The 16,846-nt window shown below is 33.3% G+C and overlaps 1 long non-coding RNA gene across 1 annotated transcript; it reads right to left on the bottom strand.

Annotated features, from left to right (window-relative positions):
• Positions 1-13,386: 13,386 nt before the first annotated feature.
• Positions 13,387-15,772, bottom strand: LOC133031519 (uncharacterized). The gene is made up of 3 exons (XR_009684675.1): positions 15,215-15,772; positions 14,168-14,234; positions 13,387-13,678 (listed from the first exon to the last, which is right to left on the bottom strand). It is a non-coding gene; the product is annotated as an uncharacterized LOC133031519 (long non-coding RNA).
• Between the last annotated feature and the right edge of the window lie 1,074 nt (positions 15,773-16,846).

Below are 16,846 nucleotides of genomic sequence, written 5' to 3'. Positions count from 1 at the left end.
ATCCACTGAATAGGTAACTTTCACTGGTAGAAAGTGAGCCGACTTTGTGAATCTGTCCTCGATGACCCATACTGAATCATACATCCCCGTAGTTCTAGGCAAACCAGTTACAAAGTCCATTGCAATGTCCTCCCACTTCCATTCTGGAAGGACTAAAGGTTGCAATAATCCTGCCGGCCTCTGATGTTCAGCCTTAATCTTCTGGCAGATTAAACACTTAAACACATAGTCCACCACATCTCTTTTCATCCCATACCACCAGAAGTAGGGTTTCAAATCCTGATACATCTTGGTGGTTCCCGGATGCAATGAATAAGGCGTGGTATGAGGTTCATCCAATATCTCTTTCTTAAGCTCATCAACACTAGGAACACAAACTCGAGCTTTATATAACAACACTCCACTGCTCGAGACTGAAAAGCCTCTAGGCCGACCAGCCACTACTTCGTCTCGAACTTTAACTAGCTCGGGATCTTCCAGTTGTGCCTTTCTGATTCTCTCCAACAGATCGGATTGGAGTGTTAAATTATGTAACTTCCCGACTACGAACTCAATTCCTGCACTAACCATTTCCGAGGCTAGTTGAGGGGCTATCATAACCGTAGTACACACTTGTCCGGGACCTTTTCTGCTTAGAGCATCGGCCACGACATTGGCTTTCCCGGGGTGATACAGTATTTCACAATCGTAATCTTTAACTAATTCCAACCACCTTCTCTGCCTCATATTCAGATCTTTCCGGGTGAAAAAGTATTTAAGACTCTTATGATCAGTATAAATCTCACACTTTTCACCGTAAAGATAATGTCGCCAAATCTTTAAAGCAAAAACCACAAAGAAGCCGAGCTCTAAATCATGAGTTGGGTAACGCTGCTCATAATCCTTCAGTTGACGAGAGGCATAGGCTATGACTCTGTCAGCTTGCATCAGAACACATCCCAGACCCTGTCTAGAGGCATCACAATAAACCACAAATTTTTCTTGATCTGATGGCAAAGCTAACACCGGAGCTGTTATCAAACGTTGCTTCAGCTCCTGAAAACTTGTTTCACACTTATCTGACCACACAAATCTCTGATTTTTCTTAGTCAATTCGGTTAGGGGCATAGAAAGTTTAGAAAATCCTTCGACGAAACGTCGATAATACCCTGCTAACCTGAGAAAACTTCAAATTTCCGTCACAGACTTAGGCCTCGGCCAATTCTTCACTGATTCCACCTTGTTTGGATCGACCATAATTCCATTCTTCCCAACAATATGTCCCAGAAAGGACACTTCAGACAACCAGAATTCGCACTTTTTGAACTTGGCATACAGCTTGTGATCCCTAAGTCGCTGTAACACCATTCGAAGATGATACTCGTGGTCCTCTTCTGACTGAGAGTATACAAGAATGTCATCGATAAACACTATAACGCAGTTATCGAGGAAATCCTTGAACTCCCTATTCATGAGATCCATAAAGGCCGCAGGAGCATTAGTCAATCCGAATGACATTACCAGAAACTCATAGTGCCCATATCTGGTTCTAAAAGCAGTCTTCGGTATGTCCTCCTCCCGAATTCTGAGTTGATGATAACCAGACCGTAAATCAATCTTCGAAAACACTGTCTTTCCCTGAAGCTGATCGAACAGATCGTCGATCCTAGGCAACGGGTACTTGTTCTTAATCGTCAGCTTGTTTAGTTCCCAATAATCAATACACATTCTGAGGGAACCATCTTTCTTTTTCACAAAAAGAACCGGAGCTCCCCAGGGCGACACACTGGGTCGAATAAACCCAATATCAAGCATCCCCTGAAGTTGTAACTTAAGCTCCTTGAGTTCCGCTGGAGCCATCCTATATGGAGCTTTAGAAAAAGGTTCAACTCCAGGTGCCAAATCAATTACAAAGTCAATCTCTCGCTGTGGCGGCAATCCCGGCAACTCCTCAGGAAACACATCAAGAAAATCTTTCACTACCCGGACTACCTCAGGCCCAAATGTTTCAGGTCTGCTGGAGTCAAATACCACCGCTAGAAATCCTACACAACCATTGCATAGTAAATCCCTAGCTCTCAGCACAGAAATAACTGGGATCCGAGACCCCTGAACCAATCCAACATAAACAAATGGATCTTCACCTTCCGGCTGAAAAGTCACCATTTTACGCCTACAATCTATACTGGCCGAATACTTGGATAAGAAATCCATTCCCAGTATAATATCAAACTCAGTTAGTTTCAATTCTATGAGATCAGTACTCAATTCCCTATCTTCGATCCTAATTGGCATAGACCTAATGCGCCTATTAGAGATAACCAATTCCCCGCTAGGCATTAGGGTTCCAAACCCTCTTTCTAAAATATCACAAGGCCTACCCAGAAGATCAATCACTCTTGTAGCCACATATGAACGTGTAGCTCCCGAGTCAAATAATACTGTAAATAACAAATTGTTGACGGGAAGCTGACCTATCACAACAGAAGGACTGGCTGCAGCATCAGCTTGGGTAATGGCAAACACACGAGCAGGAACCGGTTTCACCTCAGCTTTCGGCTCCTCTTTCTTTGCCTGGGGGCAATCTTTCTTGAAATGCCCCACCATGCCACACAGGAAGCATGTCTTCCGGTTACATTCTCCCGGATGATGTTTCTTGCACCTTGGACACTCAGGATAAGAGTAACCCTGGCGTCCCCCTCTGCCTTGGTTCCCACGGAACCGCTTGCTTTGCCCCGAGCCACCAGAAGCTGGAACAACTTTTCTTTTCTGCTCAGTGGTGGAGTCACCACCATCCCTACCATAAACAGGAGTAGGAATAGTGGGGGTTCCACCAACACTCGGAGTCACCCGGGGCTTCTGAAGGAATCTCACCGCACCCTCGGCTCTCAAAGCCTTTTCAACCATCTCCGCATAAGTGGTTGCCTCAGTAGTAGTAATAACCAGATCATGTCTAATCTTTGCACTCAAACCCGCCAAGTATTTCTCTTTCTTACTGAAGTCAGTTGGCACAATTCCCGCTGCCAACTTGGCCAACCGGTCAAACTTTGTCGTATATTCAGTAACCTACATTCCCTCAGTTTGAACAACCTCGGTGAACTCTTTCCGCTTTGCACTGCGGACTGCTTCATTGTAATACTTGGAGTTAAACAACTCCTTGAATTCTTCCCAGGTCATCAGCGTGACGTCTCGAGTGAGGGTTATTAACTCCCACCACACGAGAGCGTCTTCCTGAAACTTAAAAGTGGCACAGGTTACCCGGTCATTTCCAACCACTCCCATAAAATTGAGGATGCGTTCTATCACCGAAAGCCACTGCTCAGCCTTCATCACATCAGGGCCTCCCAGAAACACTGGAGGTGCCTGTTTCCGGAATCTTTCATACAATGGCTCCATACGGTTGCCAACAACAAAGTTGTCTCCGCCGGCACCGCAGAACCGCAAATGCTCGAACCACTTGAGGAGGCACGGCAGGAGGACCCTGCTGCCTCAATCTTTGGATCTCTTCATCTTGCTGGCGGATTCTATCTTGCATCTCCGCAAATCTTTGCTCCCAATCAGGAGGAGCTTGAGGTGGATTTAAAGGGCGACCACCCTAAGCTCTGCCACGGCCACGGCCGCGACCACGAGGATTTTGAGGATTCCTATGACCGCCTTCGGTCTTAACCATGCCACCCTGACTTCTTGTATTTCGCGGGGCGTCCATTTAATAGGACTTAGCCTACGAATCCATAAGCCAGGCAGGTTAGACAGCGATCAAAATTAACACCGCTCTTAATAACTTAAAGGCAACACACTTTCTTTTCTTTTTAAGAAAATATATTTAATTTAATCTATTTTTCAAATAAAATTCGAAATTTCTACATCAAGGTGATGCAATTTCGAAATTTTGGGAAATGATTAATAAAATAAAATAAAATATATTTTGAAAATTATTCAAACTTAAGTTATTCTGAAATAAGATTCCAAACTTAAAATAATTTTCAACTTTAATTAAATAACATGAAAATAACAATATTAAAGTATCATGATGAAAATCAACTTAGATTTTGAAATTTTCAATTTAATTAAATGTATTAAATTCAAGAAACAAATAATTAAGTAAAGAGGAAACTTAATTATTAATTCTAGTTTAATACTAGGAAAATATTCTAAACTTAGATTGTACCAAAATTAATTATGAGACAATTAATTTCACACTCAATGATATTTTCCTATTTAATATTAGAAATAATAACTAGTACTAGAAATAACTATCTAGAATATATCATTGACTAAGTATTTTTCTAAAATTAACTTTAAAATATTACAATGAAAAATAAATTTCATATATTTTAAAAGTTAATTATGTTGCTAATTCAATTTTAATTAGGTTAGACTAATATAATTAACCTAATACAATTATTTAAATAAGGCAAATGGGCCTTCACAATTGGGGTAGTTCATGTGAGGGGGAGTTGGGTTCAGTATGTCGTACCCACTTCTATGGCCCCCAACTCTCACACAAGGCCCAAAAGAGAGGAATTTAACCTTAAAATAAACAATTGTTATTCATTGAATAAGCCCAAATCTAATTGGGCCTAAATAAATTTCCTTATGTCAAAATTTATTTTAGCAACCTAGTCCATTTACTTAGTAAAAACTTAAATGGGCTTCCTATATGCATCTAAGCCCAAAAGCAAACATATAGGCTCACACAGGTCAAATGATTTGGATGGACCCTATCATGTTACTAGGTTTACACAGATGAAAGAAGTACAAAATTTACCTGTTACAAATTATTTATAAGATCTATCGTCAATTGGACTATGATTAAATCAGATCATTGGATCATGATTTGTCACCAAGTTAATCATAGCAATTTAGATCAGATAAATAATAGGTTTGTTAAAAAAATTTTGAATAAACAATATAAATAAACAAACATTGTCCATGTAACAGATGTGAATCAAGATATTAATATAATTAAATTATTATTCTTAAACTAACCAAATAAAGGAAACTAATTTTAAAATATCTAGGTTTATTTGAATCAAATTAAATTAAATATCTAATAAGATCAATGATTTGAAAGGAAAGAATCTTCAATATCACTTTCAGATCTTATAATTTAATAAAATAAACCAATTTTAAAATAGATTTGGTTAGATAATTATTATTTTAGGAATAAAATAATAAATAAATAATAATTACCATAATTATATGTCAAAATATCTCAAATTAAGCAATATTCAAATCTCTACAAAAATGTAACGCCCTAATGCTAAGGCACGCTACAGTGCTTTTTCAATTATTGTGCAATCTTTGCTAATCAAAGAAATTTCTCGAAAAACGTGTCAAATTAAAACTTTTGCATTAAATACTAAACTTTATAATTTAATAAAATATTTACAAGTGCCGTGATCCCGTTTTTTTTTTTAAAAAAAAACTTTGTAAAATTTACTTTTCAAGCATACAATCCAAAATATACAGATTTACAGGTCGCACAGCGACTTTCAAAATACAACTCCCAGATGTCCCGAGACCGAACACTCCAGGTCGCGCTGCTTGACATGTACAATCTCACCCGAGCTCAGGTTCATTCTTGTTCAGCCTTCGCCTTTCCTTTACCTACACATGGAAGCAGAAACTGTGAGTCAACAGACTCAGTAACAAATGCATATAACATATCATATAATTTCCGACCTGTAAATAGGTGCCCATACACCTATTTACAGAGCTTAACAGATGAGTATGAACGTTCAATACCAGGGTACAACCACTATACCACATACACATCGTACCTCACTGTACGAGTGTTGGTAGGGTTTACCCAAAACACCGAGTAACACTGAGTGATGTACCACACACCTTAGCATATTCCCGTGCCCGTGTTGGTATCACTGTATCGTACTCACAGTCACAACAATCACTTTACCAATGCACTCTATAACTTATTCATACAAGTGTTGGTAGTGTCAAATATAATTTAAGCATGCATATACAAACACATATACACACATTGAGATAATCACATCATACATTATACACAGTTCTTACCTGTTTTCCGAATTCAAGTGTCTTTGGCCAGGCACCGAACGGAATTCTCGTGCTAGATGGATGCCCTAATCACATTTTGAAACTGGGTAAGTCACATGATTTAAACCCTAATCCCGGGAAACCCAAAACAAAAACCCTAGGTTCTGTTATACTCTTAATGGGTTATTCTAACTCTGGAAATGGGGAAACACCCAACCGAGGCATCAAAATGGCAAAAATTGAGAAAACGAAAGGCCCGGGGAACCCTGCCAAAACCGGCTAGCCGGTTTTTGTGGCACTGCAAACCGGCTAGCCGGTTTGCACCAGTATTCCCCAAACTTTTCATTTGTTGCTCAATCTTCCACCAATTGCCATGAAACCTTCCAGAGCTCCTATACAATGCATAAGCAACAAAATCCAGGCAGTATTTCGCAGAACAAACCATCCAAAATCAATTTGCCATTAATGAACAAAGCTTTGCACTTAAACCTAAAAATTGCATAAAATCATTAACACCAATCAAAACCAGCTGCTATGGGCTAAATTCAACTCAACCTAACCCTAGAATTCGAACAAAACCAACATCAAACTCTAACAGCTCCTAAAACACCATTTCACTATTTTAACTTCTTCAAAACTTGAAAAAATAGAGAAGGAACTATTAGGGCTTACCTTAGGTTGAGTTTCCCCCTTGAAACCTTGCTGAAAATCCAAAGAAATGAAAGCAAAAATCTGGTTTTGCCTTTGATTTACCCCAGCCGAAAGCAAGAGAGAGAGAGGAAATGGTGAGATGATTTTCTATGTTTTTTCCTATTTTCTCAAAATGAATTAAAGGTTAGGAAAAATCCTTTTCCTTGCTGAATATAACTTGGCTAGGTGTCAACTAACCAAAAAGCCACCTATCCATGACTTAAAATAAAAAGTCCAAATTTCCCTTTGACTCAAACTTAGGGTATTTCTAAAACTAGGGGTAAAATGGTCAATTCCATAACCCCGCTCAAACCCGATAATTTATTTTCTCTAACATATTTCCCCCTATGAAATAAGGTTCTAAACTTACCCATGTGATCAATCTAGCCATCCATCGCATTTTCCGTTGTCGCCGAACAAAAATTACAAAAATAACATATTACACATATAAGCTAGATAATACCCCTAGAGTTTAATAAAATCTCCGGAATTGAGAAATTATAACTCTAATATTTATTTCTAAATATTGGGGTCCACAATTAAATTAATTCACAAATAATAATAAAATAATACAAATTAGTGCTAATTGCCTTTACTAATCCATATACTAAAGCGGTCATTACAAAAAATATCTATGTTATTTAAATATTTAAGATATGATTTATAAATTTCTAATAAGGAAAAAAAATGATATATATAGAAAAATATCATTTTTAAACTTATAATTTATAAATAATTAAATATTTAACAAAATAACAAATTTTTGAATTTGAAAAACATTATGGTAAGTATATCTATAAAAATATCTATGTTAATTTCAAATTTATTAATTATTTAATTTGACATATAAGATAATTTTAATATAATATTTTAAATAAAAAGACAAAGCTATCTTTTAATTTAAAATATCTTAAATATCAAAATATCTAATCTTATAATTAAATAATAAATAAATATTAAATAAGTTAACAAATTTTTAAATCTAACCATAATAGGAAATATTTAAAAATTGGAAACAATCCAAAATAGAAATATTTAAAAATTGGAAAAATTCCAAATTGAAAATATTTAAAATTGGAAACATTTCAATTTAGAAATATTTAAAATTGGAAAAATTAATTTTGGGAAACAATCCCATGAAAAAATTGGATTTTGGGGGAAAAACCCCAAAAATCACAACTTTTTGGGAAACTGCCAGGGACCAAGGCGGTTGCAGGGTCGTCATGGGGCGGATGCAGGGTGCACGCCCAGACTTACGCGCGCGGATGGGGAGGCTGATCCGAGGGTCTGGTGCGCATGAGCACCACCCTTGACAGCCTTGAATCCCGATTTTCCAAAATTCATATCTTTCTCAATTTTTATCGGAATCGAGTTCTGTAAAAAACAAAATTGCTTAATTTTTCACAAGGAATCCAAATAAAATATTTTCAAAAATTGAAAAAATATTTTTCATGGAAAACGAAACTGTACAACATCAACATTCATCAAGCAACACATAAACCCACATGAAACCATCCAAATCAACACAGAAACATGCAATCATCGTTTTAATTCATATTACATGAAAGTAAATCATTACCATGGCTCTGGTGCCAGTTGTTGGAAATTATTTTACCAGGATCTAGATTTACTAACAAGTATGTTGGATTAACAACCTAATATGAATTCTAAAACAATGAAAATAAACACATATAAAGTTAGAAAGCCTTACAGTGGGTGCAGCGGAATAATATGACTCCTTCCGTTCAGATCTCTAGCCCTTGATTCCTTTCTGTAGCAGAGCATCACCAAGATCTTAACCTGGATCTTCTTTTCTCCTTCTTTGATGCAGAAATTCCATAGTCTTCCATACTATGTTTGAGATACCACTTGATGTGTGTGGGCACTACTCATCACTCAAGGGAATTTGAAAAACAGAGAAGAAAGAGAGAGAGAGTGGCGGTTTCATAGTGTTTGAGAGAATAAACTGTGAAGTGTGTCTCAAACCTGAAGCCTTTACCTTCTATTTATAGAATACCACATAGGGTTAAAGTTGAATTATTTAGCATTTAAAAAATTGAAAAATAAAATGAGAAATAGGGGTAAAGGTGGCCGGCCATGTGTTGAGGAAACACAAATCTTTCCCCTTTTCCAACTTTCCTATTTCATCATTTCTAGTTTCCCATTTTCTCAAAATTGCCAATTCTCTCTTTCAACTTCATAAATGTCAAATCTAATTATTTAATAACTATAAATAATTATTAAATAATATATTGTCATTTATTTTATTTATTAATAAAAACTAATCAAAGTTTCCCAATTAATAAATATACCCTTTAAATTCTCTATTTACTGTTTTACCCTTGCTTAGTGAAAATTCATAAAGTAGACATAGTCTAGCTTTTAGAATTATAATTGATTAATTAAAATCAATTAACTGAGTCTTACAAGCAGTATGGTCTCAACTAGTATGGGGACCATGGGTCTATATAACCGAGCTTCCAATAAGTCGAACCGAATTTACCAAGTAAATTCCCTAACTTATTAATTCTTTATTGAATCCACACTTAGAACTTGGAATTGCACTCTCAGTCACATAGAAACGCTCTATATGTTCCACGATATAGACACGTCATTAGTTATCCATTGTTATAACCCTAATGTGATCAATGATCCTCTATATAGATGATTTACACTGTACAGGAATTAAATTACCGTAACACCCTACAATGTATTTTATCCTTAAAACACTTAACCCTGTATAAATGATATTTCACCTAAGTGAAATGAGATCTCCACCATTTATCTTCGTTTGGTTAAGCTCGAAGGAAATCATCCTTTACTTCTATTTGCCAAATAGAAGCTATAGATTCCATATTTATGTTAGCGCTCCCACTCAATTGCACTACCGTGTTCCCAAAATGTACGTATCACCCTGATACAAAACTAGGCTTAACTAACAAATCAAAGAACACGAGTAACACTCTTGAAATTGAGCCTAACCATATCAGGATTTTGATCATGTGATCTAGGATCAACAGTTGATATTGAATTGAATAGATATTACGGTAAATTTTAACATATCTAATCAAAGTTCAATATCGGTCCCTTCCGATGTATACTCCATACATCCGATACTGGTAAACTTTGCCAATGTCCTGGAAAGGACATAACACTTTTCCAAGGTGTAAGAATACCTATCGCTGATTATACCATGTCAGTTTAAATCCTGTGTTCTGACAAATCGGGGAATAAACTTTTGAACATATAATAAAGATTATATTCCACTGTGCTGACAACACTATAATCTTTAACCATCTCATATGTTTGGACTTAAAAAGAATTCATACATTATATACATATAATCATGAAATAAATCATGTGAACCATGCAACATAAAATGTTATTTCTGATCTTTATTAATAAGTAAATCTGATTATATGAAATGAGTTTTATTTAGGGCATAAAACCCAACACATGATAGTATGATTGAGTGGGAGTGCTGAACATAAATATGGAATCTATAGCTTCTACTGGTGTATAGAAGTCAAGTGATGATTCCCTTAGAGCTTAGCAAATAGAAGTAAATGGATGAGCTCTTGTTTAACTGACTAATTATTAGATCACTAAACACCATTTACAGGTAGCTAAGTGTTTTAAGGGACAAAATACATTGAGGGGTGAGAACGGTAAAGAAATCCCATCTCGATGTAGATCATCTATATAGAGGATCTTTAAATCACAATAAGATTATAACAATGATTAAATGAGATAGCATATTGATATCGTGGAACATATAATATGCTCTATATAAGTCTGAGAGTGCAATTCTAAGTTCTAAGAGTGGATTCAACGAAGAATTAATAAGTAGAAATTTACTTGGTAAATTTGGTTCACTTATTGGAAGCTCAGCATATAGATCCATGGTCCCCATTCTAGTTGAGAACATTCTGCTTGTAAGACTCATTAATTAATTCGTGATTGATCAATTATAATTCTAAAGTTAGACTATGTCTAATTTTATGAATTTTCACTAAGCAAGGGTGAAATTGTAAAAAAAAGAGATTCTAAGTTTATTTATTTATTAATGGACTTTATATGTCTAGTTAATAATTAAACTAAATGACAATATTATTTAATAATCTATTTTAGTTATTAAATAATTAGTTTTGGCATTTAAATGGTTAGAATTGGAAAATTGGCATTTTTGAGAAAATAGAAATAAAATTTGATAAAACTGCAAAATAAAGTGGGGCCCATAAACTACACCATGGCCGGCCACTATTTGTGAGATTTCAAATTAATTTTTTCATTATTATAATGCCAAATAATTCCTAACCTAAACCTAGTAGTTGCCTATAAATAGAAAGTGATGGCTCAGTCAAATTACATGCTTTTCATAACATCTTCTGACAGAAATTTTTCTCTTCAGAAAAACTGAGCCTTCCCTACTTTCTATACCTGGCCAAAACCTTTTCTCTTTTCTCTCTTCATAATTTTCGTGACCCTAGTGAAAGAGTAAGTGCCCACACACAGCAAGCAGTAACCCAATCATAGATTGGAAGACTGTGAAGGATCAAACTAAAGAAGAAGGACATTCAGGCTCAGATCTTGATTATACTCTGCTACAGAAAGGATACAAGGGTTAGAGATCTGAGTGGAAGGAGACATTAATTCTGCTGCATCAATGTAAGGTTTTCTTAACTTTATATGTGTTTAATTTATCGTTTTAGAAAGTTCATATTTAGGGTGTTAAACAACATACTTGTGAGTAGATCTAAGATCCTGGTAAAATAATTTCCAAAAACTGGTCTCAGAACCATGGGAATTGATTTGCTTGCAAGAAATTTGGACTTTAAAATGATTGTTTGTTATATGGATGGTTTCATGTTGTATTGAGTGTTATATGATGATTGATTGATGTTTGTGAATTTTCGTGAAAAATAATTGAATATTTATTTCTGGAATTATTTTTATTGGATATTATGGAAAAAATTAAGCAAGTTACTTTTTTACAGAACTCAATTTCGATTTAATTTGAATTAGTTATGATTTTTTGAAGATTCGAGAAAAGATAAGGTGGCTGTACATCACTCACGCGCGCGCGGATTCAGACAAGCAACGACCGAGCTTGCTATCTGAATCCCCTCCTGCGCGCGCGGAAGCTTGTCTGAACCCCACCTACGCGCGCGAGAATGCTGCAACTTCCCCTGTCCGCCGAGTTTTCTCGGCCAGCGTCCCTGTGAGCGCGCGTGGACGGTATGCGTTGCATACCGTCCGTATAGCTCACAATTTTTTCGTTTTTCTTCATTTTTTCATGCTTTTTCATGGATTTAAGTTCCGATTTTTTGTATACTTTTGTATTTATAGATTTACTATTCCTAATTCAATTCTAATTATCATAATTAATTTTTTTTTAATTTAATTAATGATATTAGTGTAATTTGAATTTGAAATTAGAAAATATCTATCTTTTTTGCTTAATTATCTATCTTATTTTTAAATTTGATTATATCTTATCTTATTTTTAAATTTAAGGTCAGATATTAAATTTTTTAATTTTTTTAAAAATATTTTGACCTTATTTAAATTTAAAATAAGATAACTATAATCATGTAATTTTAAATAGATGTAAGATATTTTGCTAACTTTTAAATTTTGTTATTTTATTTATTTAAATTAAATTTAAAATCTGAAAAAGATATTTAATTTATCTTTTCTAATTTTTATTTATAAAATAACATTTAATTTTTTAAAAGTAGTTAGCAAATTTTGAAATGATATTTAGGTTAGTTGAAACCTAATTTTTCAAAAATTGTAGGTTTAATTTTAAATATTTATTTTTAATAATTTTGAAAATTTAAATTAATAATATTTTTTTATTTTCGAAAATAAATAAATTTTTCTAAAATTAAATTAAATTTTATTTTTTATTTATTTATTTAATTATTTATTTTTCGAAATTTATTTATTTAAAATTGAATAAATCCTACTTCCAACTATCCAGCTAACCTTGTTGCAGGAGTATGTGGTTTTAGCTTGTATGTAAGTTTTTAAAACCTATTATTACTTGATTGCAAATAGCCATGGTTAACTTGTTGACAGATCCAATGATCTGATTTTAACTCATGGCTCCCTTGGTCAAGTTAATAATTTGTAACAAGTAAATTTTACAATCTTCTTTCATCTGTGTATGACCTAGCAACATGATAAGATCCATCCAAGTGTGTACCTGTGTGAGCCTATGTGTTTATTTTATTATATAGATGCATATAGGTTGTTGCTAAATAAAATGTCACATTATGATAGATTTTATTTAGGTCCATTTAGTTATTGGACCTATTCAATTAATAACAGTTATTTATTTTAAGGTTAAATTCCTCTCTTTTGGGCCTTGTGTGAGAGTTGGGAGCCATAGAAGTGGGTACGACATACTGAACCCAGCACCCCCTCACATGAACTACCCCAATTGTGAAGGCACATTTGCCTGATTTGAATAACTGTACTAGGTTAATTATATTAGTTTGACCTAATAAAATTGAATTAGCAACATAATTAACTTTTAAAATATATGAAAATTTATTTTCATTTTAATATTTTAAAGTTAATTTTAAGAAAAACACTTTTAGTTTTAGATATTATTTCTAGACAAACTATTTGTATTTTTCTTGTATTTAATTAAATAAAGAATTTTAACTAATTAGATTCTTTCTGGAACTTATGTAACACCCCGATTTCCCGAGATGTCACATAGGATAGTCCGTATAAAATAATTTAATAAGATAAAGACAATCAAATACTGCTTTATTGAAAAATATCCAAGCATGAGATCTCATTGTTTAAAACAAAATACTTTTAGTACTGTAAACTTAAATAAGAACTAGTTAAGTCAAAATAATAGTTCCAAAATGTTTAGCAGTTAAAAACACTAAAAGCAAAATACTGTGCCAGCCCCCTAACATGCGGTCCACGCCTCGAGCTCTTCATTCTCACTGCTTAGCCTTACCCTTACCTGCACACAGAGTACCCGTGAGCTAACGCCCAGTAAGAAGAGCTATGTAGGACATAACCCTCCTAACTAGTTACTTGACATAATTTGCTCTTTAATATTAATCAACAGTAATTCACATTCCATAAATATATCCACAACGCATGTTGTTCTCACATGCACCAATCATGTCTCATATCGCACATTATACTCACATACGATAATCAACTATACACTCATGTTGATCAGACATGAGGTAAACTGCCCTGCCTTGTGTTATTCTCACACTTGGCATCCAACAGGGCAATTAATTACCATAAGTTGTACTCACCCATGATAATGTTATAACCTGCAAGTGTTATGCTCACACAAGCAGCAAGATCCTAATATCATTCTCATGCTAACGATGCTCACAAAATATAAGGAAATCATAACACAATCAAATTAAATAGCAAACCAACCCAAGTTGTATGCATAACATACACCATGTGCACAGATGTCCACTCTTCTTACCTCAGTTGCTAAGACCACACTTGCTACCTCGAGCACCTCAACGAATTTCCTTGTTGAGAACAAGATCCTAGACATTCATTAACACAACAATACACTCAAAATACATTCAAGTATGAATCTCTAAACTCATACAGAAACTTACGTAAAGATACGTAACACATAGGTCCATTTCGCTTGCATGACACACCATACATAAGCATTTATTATTTAGATTCACACAAACATATTGCATGGACTCAAACAAACATTCTTAACGTAAAACATGAATTCATACAACACATTTCTACGTAAAATTTACTAAAATACCATTTATTCTTATTAAAGTCCAAATAAATAGTTAATTAATCACCAATAATTATAATAAATACCTACAGCAACTAATAAATAATAAAACCTATTCCTTTTGACGTCATAGACAGTAAATGGTATTTCAAAAATACATTTTACTATTTTAACAACACTTATCTATTTTTCATATTTAACTTAAGCATTAATTAAGTAAATTCATGAAAAATACCAAAATTGATTAAAAACCGAATCTAACTCTTCTAATACACTTCATAATCTGTAATAAGTCATAAATAATTTTCTTTGAATTTTCTAAGCAACCTAGGTATTTTTCATAATTTAAATAAGAAATAACATCAATAATTCATGAAAAATACATAATCACCTGAAAATTCAATCTACCAATTTTATAACAGTTTATATATCATAGTCCATCAAATAAAATTAATCTAGATTTTTCTGAGCAACCTAAGTATTTTTCATAATTAATTTAATAAATAACCTAAATAATTCATGAAAAATACAAAATTAACCGAAATTCAAATCTACCAATTTTGCAATAGTTTATATCTCATAACTAATCATATAAAATATATTTAGATTTTTCTGAGTAATCTAAGTATTTTTCATAATTAATCTATGAATTATACTAAATAATTCACAATAATTCCAAATAAATTCAGAAAATTATGAAACTTCACCAAGCACCTTAGAATAAAATAAGGAATCAAAATATACAAAAATATCTAAGAAAAACACCTCAGAAACGGTCAGAACGCGGTCGCCGGCGTTCTCGTCGGTTTCGTCGCCGGTAAAGTGTAACTTTGTCTCCGATGGCTCTTGAAGCGTCCTTTCGAATTGGGAAGCTCTCCACAATGCTCAGGACCTCAAAACGATCAAGAAAAGTGGTCCGAGAAGGCAGATCGGGGTTGTCTTCTTCGTTGGCGGTGTACCGCCTTTAATGGAGTCAAAATTTTGGATTTTCGTTTTGGACGTTAAAGCTTCGTTTTCTTACGTCAAAAACAATCCTTAGGGTCCCATGCACTCAAATATAACCTCCCTTGACCCAAGAACAAGCTTAAACACGTTCGAATTCGAGTCCGTAACTAAGCCGCACCTTTGAAGCTTCAAAAATGGCTAATCTTAAAACGACGACTTCCGCCCCTTATACCACGTTAAAAAGCTTCCTTAGGTCGTATATAAGTGATCCCAAACCCCCACGTTCACCCAGGTTTCACTCCGCTTGAAGAAACGAAAATTTTCGGTACCGTATACGCCGTATACGTGCTCTCTCTCTCTCTTTCTCGTTGGTTCTCTGTTTTGGGTGAACGAAAATAGAGTTTAAAACCTAATTTCTATCGTGTTTAAACCCAAGCAAAATATCGCATTGAACCGAAGTGGAGCGATTCCCATTCCACCAAAATAGGCGTTCGGTTCGGTTGAATCGTGTATACGTATCGCATATACTAACTAATAATAATAATAATAATAATAATAATAATAATAATAATAATAATAATAATAATAATAATAATAATAATAATAATAATAATAATAATAATAATAATAATCATACGATAATAATAATAATAATAATAATAATAATAATAATAATAATAATAATAATAATAATAATAATAATAATAATAATAATAATATACCCATATAACAATATCTAGACAAATGTATCTATTAGGCATTATACACATGCCAATAAAATCACATATTATATCATCATAAAAATAATTCCATACATATTTAAATCCATAAATATGTAACATAAAAAAAATACTCTCAGCTAAATAAAATTATAAAAATACCCTTTCGGAGTTAGCGGATATTACAACTTATTTAATTAAATATTCTAATTTAAGTTATAAATTAGTTGTATCAACTGATTTTCTTATCTAACTTAAATTTGAATATTTTATTTATATTTTAAATTAAGTTGAGGAATCCTAGGCATTAGTTATTAAAGATTCTTAAGATATTTTTTTTAAGTTAATATCTTTTCGAATATTAACTTAAAATAGAATATTTTAGATATTTTTTAAGTTAATATCTTTTCGAATATTAACTTAAAAAGGAATATTTTCAAATTAAGTGGTTATAACTTAATTTTTGATATTTAATTAAATCTAAATTTGAAATTATTTAAGTTTTAAATTTTTTCTATACAACTTAAATTAGATATTTTTTAAATTTTTGTTGAAAAGATACTTAGTCAAATAAAATATTTTCTAGATAGTTATTTCTAGACTACTTATTATTTCTAATATTTAAATAGGAAGATTTTATACATTGTGAAATTAATTATTTAAATAATTAATTTTTGTACAATTTTATTTAAGATTATTTTTCCTAGTATTAAACTAGAAATTAATAATTAAG

This window comes from Cannabis sativa, chromosome 1, assembly GCF_029168945.1.
Source record: "Cannabis sativa cultivar Pink pepper isolate KNU-18-1 chromosome 1, ASM2916894v1, whole genome shotgun sequence".
Classification (NCBI taxonomy): domain Eukaryota; kingdom Viridiplantae; phylum Streptophyta; class Magnoliopsida; order Rosales; family Cannabaceae; genus Cannabis; species Cannabis sativa.
The sequence above is the reverse complement of the archived record's forward strand: the minus strand, read 5'-3'. Positions and strand labels throughout refer to the sequence as shown.